The following is a 10,513-nucleotide window of genomic DNA, read 5'->3' on the forward strand; positions in this document are numbered from 1 at the left end:
TTTCATTCTCATCCTTAGTTTCTGGCTCCCAGGCATCTGACTTCCTGGCCCTCTGGCTAGACAGCCAGGGTTTTTGTTTTCCTGTCTGCCATACACTTACCTCAAGTGTCTGTCTATAGGAGGACAGAAAGAGGAAAGAAACATAATGAAGATTTTGCCCCCACTCTTCAGACATTCTCTGAAGGGAGAAATGTTCCCTCCCTCGAGTTTTAGATGCCTTCCCAGATCCCACTCCACAGTTGACATGGGATTGCAGCCACAGAAGTGGGATCCATTGAGGTATGGGGTTTCTTCCTCTCTCTCTCTCTCTCTCCTCCTTTCCACTCTTCAGACCAGAATGACAGTCTTCCTTGGAGCTCTGTCTGTCCTTGTCTGGAGCACCATTCCAGGATCCATATTGGCTTGAAGTCCAGACTGGGAGATACAGAAGAAAAAAAGAAAGAAAGAAAAGGAATTCACCACCAGATCAATCATACTTAGAACCATTTGATTCCCCTCCCCCAATATGCCTGCTAATATTTGCTTTTCAGAATCATCGGATAACTGCTCTGTGCATTCTATTCAGCATTTTGATTTCATCCACTGGGAGGAAAGGAGTGGAGTGTGTTTTCTCCATCTTACCTGGAACCAGAACTGTCCAATGGCTAATTTTTGACTGAAAGTTTTTAAAGTACTAATTTGAGAAAAGACCTTAGAGAAAATATATGATGTTCTTCATGCAAATGATTGAAAAGGAAAAAAAACCCTCGTAATATTATTTCTATACCACAGAATCACATATGGAATGTTAGAGCTGAAAGGAACTTAGCTTCACCCAATTGGTCCCTCATCAATTCTTTTTCTCCTTGCTTTCTCAGCTAGGAGGTGCTTGGTGTGTGTGTGTGTGTGTGTGTGTGTGTGTGTGTGTGTGTGTGTGTGTGTGTGCGCGTGCATGTGTGTGTGTGTGGTGTAATCTGTATCTTACTGGTCCATCTCAGCAACACCCTTGATACCACCCCAGACACAAATGTGTTTTATTCTGTTGCAGAAAAGCCTATTAATGGCATCTCTTCTTCCCACCCCACTGCTGTATCATCTTCTTAGCCAGTCTCCCACCTTCCAACTTCCCTCCCTATGTGTTATCCACACTGTCATCAATGTTTTATCTGCAACAAAGATATGGTCATGTATTAAAAGTCCTCTGATTATAACTCTTACTTGCTTCTAAATCTTAGAAATGATCATATCCCTTTTTAAAGAACAAAATAATATTCTTGCATCTCTAGTGTTGTCTCGGATTATATTGTATCATTCTTGTTATTCTTATTTTTGTATGTTCAAAAACAAACTTATGTGTAAGCACAATATTCTTATACTTATTTAACTATAAAGAAAATCCAACTTCATATTAATACAAATAAAACTACAAAACCAACATCACATTAAAATCATGTATTTAATGTGACTGGTGCTGTTTCATTCTAACTGAATGATGAGGATGATGAGGAGGAAAACATGGCCTTCGGTTCAATTCTATATTTAATGTTTAGCATTTTTAAAATAATAACAATGCCAAGAATTCTTGTTTGATGTTACTGGTATATTAAAGAGTAATTAGCATCTTAATAAGTGGTTTATTAGTTCAGAATAATCTTATAGTTAATCAAAAACGCCAGTAAGCAATCCTCAAAATCACTTTTGATCAAATGTCTGGATAAATTAGTCACATTGTCTTATTCACTTGAAAGTACAACAGCCATTGTTCCATTACTTAAATATGTGCTGGATTTCTAATATAAATCGTTCTGCAAGGAGAACGGAAAAATTCTTCAGTCGTTACTCCAACACTTACTGCCAATAAACTGTGATGATACAGTAGGTAACAGGACAGGCTGTGCAAAGGACATCTTTCACAACGTGACTATGGTTTTGACAAACAGATTCCACATTCTTTTGATGACACCAAGGTGATACTCCCATGTTCACTGCAATGACTTGGTCTCCACATACCTGTTCTCCATTCAAACTCCTGTGAAACTTTTCATGACCTCATCATGACATAATTGGCATGAACGCTATTCTCAACACAAAAGGTCGGTGGCACAAATTCTAGTGAGTATGATCTGAGTCAAGTTCATCCAAGGTAGCTCTCCATCTGATCCAGAATATACCTGTGATATTTTATGCTTAAATATCATCATAACCAGAAAGTGCTCATGGATTTCTGAGAATAGATCCACAGGCCTCCAATATTTGGCAAAGCTCAAACACAGATTTACAGGATAAATTCTAGACCCTTAAGTGTGGCACACACAATCCATCTCAATTCCAGACGGTATATTTATTACTGTTCTCATCTCCTTCACCTTCCTGAGTGCTCTGCAGCTCCTAACACACGGCCTTTTCACTGGCCACCAAATGCCAGTTCCTTTGTAGATGCCCTTTATTTAAACGTTCATCACCTCCTTTGCCCAAACACATCCACTGGCCCACTGAAATGCCACAAGCTCAGTGACACTTTCCAATCTCTCTCCACAGCACTGGTTATGCTACCCTGATGTCCAAATTGCCATCTGAGCATGCAGCATGAGGTGCTGTGCCAATCTCATCACCGGCCTTTCCTCTCGCTAGAATGCCAGCCATTTCAAAGATGAGGCTGGATCTTGCTCAGTTTTTGTTTTCACGGCGCTTGGTACAGTCTCTATAAGTGGTAGAAAATATAAAAGTAAGATAAATGAGAAAAAATGAATGAGTATATGAAAAGGTTTGAATTGGAGTACACAAATGGAGGATTGAGATCCAGATTACATTTCTTAGTTGTCAGGACATTAAGCAGGTTCCTCAACATATGTGAGCCTCAGCTACAAAAATAAGAATGGCAATACCAGACTTACCTACCTCACAGTGTTGTTGCGAGATGCAAAATCAACTTGAAATACTGCACGTGAAAGCGTTTCTAAAACTAACTTTAAAATATTAAAGAAAAGAAAAAAAGCAATTTTCAACTTTTTTTTCAAATTGAATCAGATAATTTTCTAGCTAAAAATCCTAATCCATCGGTAGCATTCTATTGGTGTACCTCTATATTAAGTCGTGTTCTATGTATGGCACATGTAATTTTTAATTTCAGTTGGTGTAATTTTGGATAAGACCCAAGAGCAGTGCTAAGTACAAAAAGTACTCTGGCCACAGATAATAGAGGGAAGCCAGTAGTGTCAACTGAGAGATCAATTTGTGAAAGACGTTGTTGGACTCAGATGTGACTTTCAAACCTAGCTCTGCCATGTTTATCTGTGCAGCTTTGGACACAACTAATTTCTCTAAGCCTCAGCATTCTCATCTGTATCAACCTCACTGGGCTCTTGGGACAATTACACGAGACAACCTATATTGTCTGTTTCCCTTAGATGATGTGTAAAATATGGGAAGATAACCTCATTTAATCAGCAGAGACCTGTCTTCTAGAACAAATACTTTGAAAAGCCAATGAGAGGGGGAAAGACCCCCAAGGGACAGGGCTTCTACAAGTGTGTGGTCAACTGAAAAAAAATGTCCAACATAAAAGTTGAGAATTATATTTATTTGGCAGACAAAACTCAGGACTTCAAGCCTGGGAGGCAGCCTCTCAGATAGCTCTGAGGGACTCTGCCCCAAAAAGGTCAGGGAGGAGCCAGGATATATAGGAGTTTTTTGCAACAAAACCAGGTAGTGGAACATCAAAAGATTACGGTTAATTAGAGACAACGAGTTATCTCGAGTTAAGGAATTTAGCACTTTTCTATGTAGGGGAAGATGCAAAAGTCTGGGCTCACTGAGATCATTCCTTTAATATGCACCTCAGCTATCTGGGGCCAGTATCCTGTGCTTTCTCTTTCAAGGGTGGCTGCAGTGGCTGACTGCTTGATGGCGGGCATCCTGTTTCCATCTCGTGTTTCCTCAAACAAACCACTGGAACTGTCCCTTCTCCCTTAGAGGCCCAGCTATCCCGGGAAGGTGTCAGAGGATCCAGCATCTGCCCTCCAGCCCCCAGCTGGCGGGTCTGAAAGCAGCTTTGAGGATCAAAGAAGTTCTGGAATGATACAAGACTTAGAGATCAAGGAGACTCACCTGTTCTTTCAGAGGATCTGAAAGAATGCTCCGTTCAGGGAGACTCAGAGCCTGCCTGTCAATTTAACCAAAGGGAGTTTCAATTACAAGATGAATGATACAAACTGATGGTTTATGCACATGGCCAAGGAGCTGGAGAGTAGGGACAAGGGCCTCCCGATGACCACAGCTCTTCAATGCGTGTTTGGGAGGCAGCCAAGGGGAGCCCCAGGTAGGTGGGGACACAGTGCCAGGGTCACTGTGAGATGTGACCACAACCTGGTGAGACTGTGGAAAGCTTAGAGGAAGGTGGCAGAGTAAGACAGGGAGGAGGGGGAAAAGGGAGAGAGCAAAGGCAGAAAAGACAGCAACATCCTTTGGGGATAGAGAACAATGCTTTATGAATTGTTATAAATTGCATGTCTTAATGGGTTCCATCCTGTCGTCTCTCAGAAGGCAAGGCCAGCTCTGGGAAAACTGCTGACAACATGCACGGAAATAAGCCCATCTCTTTGTACTGCATGGATACACCCTTTAAAATGGGGGATGGGGGATCTCGTCTCTACTTATTCCCAAGGAGGGTCAGGCTCGACAGCTTTTCAAGGCCCTATTGCTCTCTGTTACTGTCACAGAGGCTGTGATTTCCTCTTTTCTTGGACCACCAGGCTCAGATGACAGGGGAAACAGTGAGTTGATAAAATAAGTTGCCTCTCTGTGAGCCAGGCAAGGGATATTTATTTTGTTTTGACCCAGATATATTTGCAGTCACATCATGCTGGTTATGGCTTGGTTCCGTTATCCCTAGGATCATTCCAACCTCAGCTGAGCTTGTTTAAAGACAGCCCCAGGCAGTCTCTCCCACAGACCTCTGGTGAGGTGACTCCACCAATATCAGGGCCCCAGACTTGTGCTTCACTTCCCCGAAAGCTAAGGCTGTTATCCTCGCCTCACATCCCACTGGGGCTGCTGCAGTGCCAAGCCACAAAGCTACTCTCCCAGCAGGAGGATGGAGGGAAGGGAGAAGCTAAAACGTGTACCTTTCATAGAGCAATCCTTCTCACAAGACAGCTGTGAAATGTGCCTTAGTGGGCCTCTGGCCATGTGGCATAACTCTAGACTCTGTCCCCGAGAAAGGAGGAAAGCATGGATGTAGGGTGGACCCCCTTCCACTCCTGCCCTCCATCTAGAGATTTTAGGTAATTTCCAGTCAGCTACAATTTCCAGTTTGGCTGTAAGGTGCATTTTAATGCATTCATTGGATGAAAAACTCAGGTAAATCACTGAGCCTATTGACATGAAAGACATAATTTATCTTTTCTAAAGTGAATGAGATCTGGCTTCAAGCCAGCAGTTATCGAATGGGAAGGCCAGCATCAGTCCCGTCTGCGGCCCCGTTCCTGATCCTGGGTTGTTCAGTGCTAATGCTGTCCAGGAAAACAGGGGGAAGTCCACGCCCCATTTCCCTGAGAAGCAAGTCTGAGTTGGCCTGCCTCCCAGCACTCCCTTAAACAAATCCTGCTTGGGGTCCTTTCCCTGCTTTCTGACAGCTTCCCTTTCTGTTCAGCCCCAAAGCACAATAAGCTGTTGGGTGCTCCCCAAGCAAGGAAGACCCAAGTGTAGGGCACAGTCACCTCCATCCTCTTGCGGGGGAGACACATTACCTGTTCATTCTCTTTAAGGGGGAACCCAAGCAGCAGAAACATAGACATCAACTAGATTCCCAAAAAGCAATCCCATCATAGACTCACCCACTTGATTCCATGGGGCTTTGACAATCTACAGTTAATCTACAAATTAATTCTTTTTAAGGTAAATAAAATTGCTCTTGGATTTTCCAAGAACGGTGACACTTAAGTGATCCATTCCTAACATGATCAATTTCTTGTTTCCCTCTCCTGAGGCGAACCTCTCAGGGTCACTTTCCCCACCATACACTGAAGATGTGGACCAGAAACATCCCAAGAGTGTGTGCAAGACTGGCTTCCGGGATTCTTTCATGATTAGGGAAAGTGGCTTTAGCTGACTGAAGGTCGAGTCTTTGAAAATAAAAAGCCCATGTACACACTGCTATATATATACTTTTTTTTTACTATTTTTTTCAATTGGAATAAAATTACTTTACAATGTTGTGTTAGATTCTGCTGTACAATGAAGTGAATCAGTTATATATATACCTATATCCCCTCCTGGACTTCCCTCCTACCACCCCCCATCCCACCCATCTAGGTCATCACAGAGCACAGAGCTGAGCTCCCTGTGCTATACAGCAGGTTCCCATTAGCTAGCTATTTTACACATGGTAGTGTATTTAGGTCAAACCTAATCTTCCAATTCGCCCCACCCTTCCCTCCCCCAACCCCGTGTCCACATGTCCATTCTCTACATCTACGTCTTTATTCCTGCCCTACAAATAGGTTCATCTGTACCATTTTTCTAGGTTCCACATATATGCGTTAATATACGATATTTGTTTTTCTCTTTCTGACTTACTTCACTCTGTATGACAGACTCTAGGTCCATCCACATCTCTACAAATGACCCAATTTCATTCCTTTTTATGGCTCAGTAATAGTCCATTGTAAATATGTACCACATCTTCTTTATTCATTCATCTATCATTGGACATTTAGGTTCCTTCCATGTTCTGACTATTGTAAATAGTGCTGCAATGAACACTGGGGTACATGTGTCCTTTTGAATTACGGTATAACCAACAAGGACCTACTGTATAGCACAGGGGACTCTGCTCAATATTATGTAACAACCTAATTGGGAAAAGAATTTGAAAAAGAATAGATACACGTATATGTATAACTGAATCACTTTGTTGTACAACTGAAACTAACACAACATTGTTAATCAACTATGCTCCGATATAAATAGAAAGTTAAAAAATAAATAAATAGCTCCTACAAAAAAACCCCAAAACACACGTATACCTACTCCAGACAGGAGTCTGACTCCTTATGACCAAGCTGTAGAAGGAAGGCTCAGAATATGTGGGAAAAACTCCGTACAGAAGGTTAAAAAAAAAAAAAAAGGTTGATCGTTACCACTTTTAGTGGTGAGCCTGAGAGTTTAGTCATTTCTTTCTGCAAATTCCCATCCCCAACCAAAGCTAATTTAAAGGAAATGCAAGTAGTCTAACTCTCGTGCCAAGAGAGAATGGTTCCTGTGCTGTTTAAATACTATGCCAGTGTTCCTGTGGGATATTTTTCACAAAACGCCTAGATGAAGCATGACTAATCTCTAACAGTTTGGTTCAGTAAGTTATTCCTGGTCAGCTCTCCTTTCAAATGTCTCCGACTAAGAGAAGCTTTCTGGCCAAACCACTCCGTGCACCTCTGATCCAATAGGAAGTGTGCACGCATGTGGCCAGGCAGGTACCCTCACAGGCTGGTGGTGACCTGATTTGATCTCCTCTGGATGTGTCTCTACATTAGATATTTAGACATTTAATAAATCACACGGAGCAGTAGTTTGAGTCATCACCATCCAATTGGAGTCCTTCAAGTACAGGGTATTCATTAGTCATCAATGTGATCTCACCCACATTTTTGTAATGAATAGCAGGTATCTTTCCCAAGAAAAATAATGGGTGTAAGGTGGTTCTGGTAGGTTTGTGTTTAGACCCACATCATGGAAACCAGCCCATTTACAATGGGAAGCCCATTCTGACTAGTGAAGCTGAGGGCACTGATCCAAGAGAACAGCTTTATTTAAGATTTAAGAACACTGATTTCATTTCCAAAAACTTTACCACATTTTTGGTTCAAAAGCAATTGAGTGCGTGAAGCAGTTATATGCTTTTTTAAAACTTCAATTCAAGTTTAATTCACTGTTTTTAACTTAGTGTTTTTCCCACTAAACATAATATTAAGTATATTCATTTTTTTCTCAAGAGAGGACAAAATCAAACACCCAGTTTTAAGTCCTGAGTCTTGACGAAGTAGGCTGGGTCCCTTTCTTGCAAGTGGTCCTTAACATTCCCAGGTGCCCTGCCCCTGCTGAGAAACACCCTGGTACCCTCACCGTTTAGATTCCAAGGCTGCTGTTGATCTGTGCTCCATCATTCACCAGAAGTAGTCTTGAGTCGTCTGTTAGCAGCTTAGGGAGTCTCAGGTTGACAGCAGGGTCAAAAGAGAACCTATGAGGTCAGAGCGACCCTTCCCTATTCCTTCAGGGTGTGTTGTTCTGCTCTGCCCAGCAGGAAAGGAAGAAATCCTGGCTGGAGATTTTATGACAAAAAGCCAGGGGACTGTTCAGTATCCTGCTGCAGAGCGGCTGCTCTCAAGTAAACAGCTCCCCCGTTGCCATGGCTTTCCCACTCATCCACCAAACATCTCAAAAGACAGAAACATGCCCCCCCAAAATGCAGGATGTCAAAAAAGAACTTTTAAACTCATTAAAGAGGGAGGTGTAGTTGCATTACCTAAGCCAATGTTTTAGATTATCTTGATGCTTTTGGAGACTATGCTTGGGGTTAATCACCCTCCTGATCTGGTTTCACTCTGAGTTCCAATGCAAGTATTGTCTGTGATCTTGACCCAAGCCAGTGTAGAATCACACCCTCGAGCGAGTGCACACACACACATACACTCACACATGCATGGGAATTAAGAGGGGAAAGGAATGTGATTCTTCACCCTGACTTCCTGTATTCCACTTGGAGGTTTTCTCCTTCGGCTCTTAGTGAGGTTTCCAGACCATCAGGGCATTCAGACAGTCAACACATGTAGATCAGAGGGTTCAGAAAGCTGGCTGGGCAGCTCCTTCCCTGCGTCACTTCAGAAGGCATGTCCCTCAGTCACGGATTCATTCAGAGGCTGTAAAGTACCTGAAGCCCCATTGGGTGTTGGAGCTATGATGGTCAATAAGACAGAGTCCTCGCCTTAAAAATCTTTCAAACTAGTTGGAAAGACAAGTAAACACCGAATTTTCATGCAGTATGATGATTGCTAAAAGAAGGGTATCATCAAGCAGGTTGCCGGATGAATTACACCAGGAACCCTCACCAGGTTCCCTGGAGATGAGCCTCCGGCTCCCCCTCCTTTCAGCCCCCTAAACCCCCCCCCCCCAGGGAAACAGCACTTATGCTCAGACTACCGGGTGTGGAAACTCGGGCTCTTTTTGCTTTCCTGGCAAAGCTGCTCTCACTTGCCCTATAAAACAGGAGAGCAACAGGGCTGGTGGGCTGTCCTGAGAGCACATCCAGTGTGTCCTGTAGCACCCACCCAGACACAGCTCTGCCCAGGAGTGGGAAGGAAGGGACCCACGCATCTACGTTTGTGTCCCCGAGCACTGGGTATGACATTCCAGGATGCGACCAACCCTGCCTGGATCAGAAGCAGTGGTGTCTGTGCTGAAAGCATCAGGCTGATGAAGAGGTAATTAGCTAAGGGGGAGAGCAGGCCAGATGAGACCACCCCAGGCTGGCGGGCTTGGAGAGGAGCCAGGATGGGCGGGTCGGGGACCGTGAACTAGTTCAGCAGCCAGACTCAGCCTGGGAGGGGAACAGAGAATGACAAGAATGGAACCATAGACAAGATTGTGGAGTGTATCAATGAGGTGCCAGGCACCGTCCCAGGCTCTAAGCTACAGAAGTGAAGCGTCAGGTACATCCCTACGTTCACGGAACAGCCTAGTCCCAGGGGGTGTGAGAGCGGGCAGCGGAGTGACTGACAAGAAATTCGTTCAGCTTGCCATAGGGGATGAGCAGAAATTTTAAACAAAGAAAGTAGTTGAGAGTAGGCTGAGAGCTGAACGGCAGGAAGGAGTCAGCCACACAAACGTGAGGAGAGGAGCATTCCAGGTGCAGCCGACACCTAGAGCCAAGGACATATCCAGAAAGACCAGCAGGAAGGGATGAATTGCAAAATCACTGAGCACCTGCCCGCACAGGGCAGCATGCATGCACTCTCTGTTATTATGGATAGTATTATTACATTAGCTATTTATCTATTGAGTATATTTATTAATTATTCACTGAATACAGCATAACTACAAAAACTCGTATACATTATCAGTTAGGATGTGACTCTCTGAATAACGATCATTTAGCTCATGACCTTTATTCTTAAATATTAATGGGCTTCATTATTATTATTTTGGGGGGAGAGGCTTCATTATTTTTAAATCAAATATTATGCTTAAATTTCTCTATCTTGGTCTTTCTTCCCTCAACCCGTGAAATGAGGAGCTGGCCCTGACCTGCTTCCCTGGCCCTCTGCCCCTGCCTTGCCCCCTCTCCTGTTGTCACGACTGATGACTGTTCTGCAGGAAACCAGGGGAACTCTTCCACATGTCATCCATGGGTGGATTCTAATCTTGAAAACAGAAGGGCAGCTGACACGATGATGACCGTCTGCATCCTGAGCACGGCCAGGCCAAGGGGCTGGAATCTCTTTCTCTGCAAGTTCTACTTGTCAAATCCACATCTAGTTTATCA

At 43.5% G+C, this 10,513-nt stretch overlaps 1 long non-coding RNA gene across 1 annotated transcript; it reads right to left on the bottom strand.

Annotated features, from left to right (window-relative positions):
* Positions 1-904: 904 nt before the first annotated feature.
* LOC309665168 lies at positions 905-9,536 on the bottom strand. Its single transcript, XR_014266261.1, has 2 exons — positions 8,098-9,536; positions 905-2,680 (listed from the first exon to the last, which is right to left on the bottom strand). It is a non-coding gene; the product is annotated as an uncharacterized lncRNA (long non-coding RNA).
* Between the last annotated feature and the right edge of the window lie 977 nt (positions 9,537-10,513).

This window comes from Balaenoptera physalus, assembly GCF_965194825.1.
Source record: "Balaenoptera physalus genome assembly, chromosome: 7".
In the NCBI taxonomy this organism is placed as follows: Eukaryota; Metazoa; Chordata; class Mammalia; order Artiodactyla; family Balaenopteridae; genus Balaenoptera; species Balaenoptera physalus.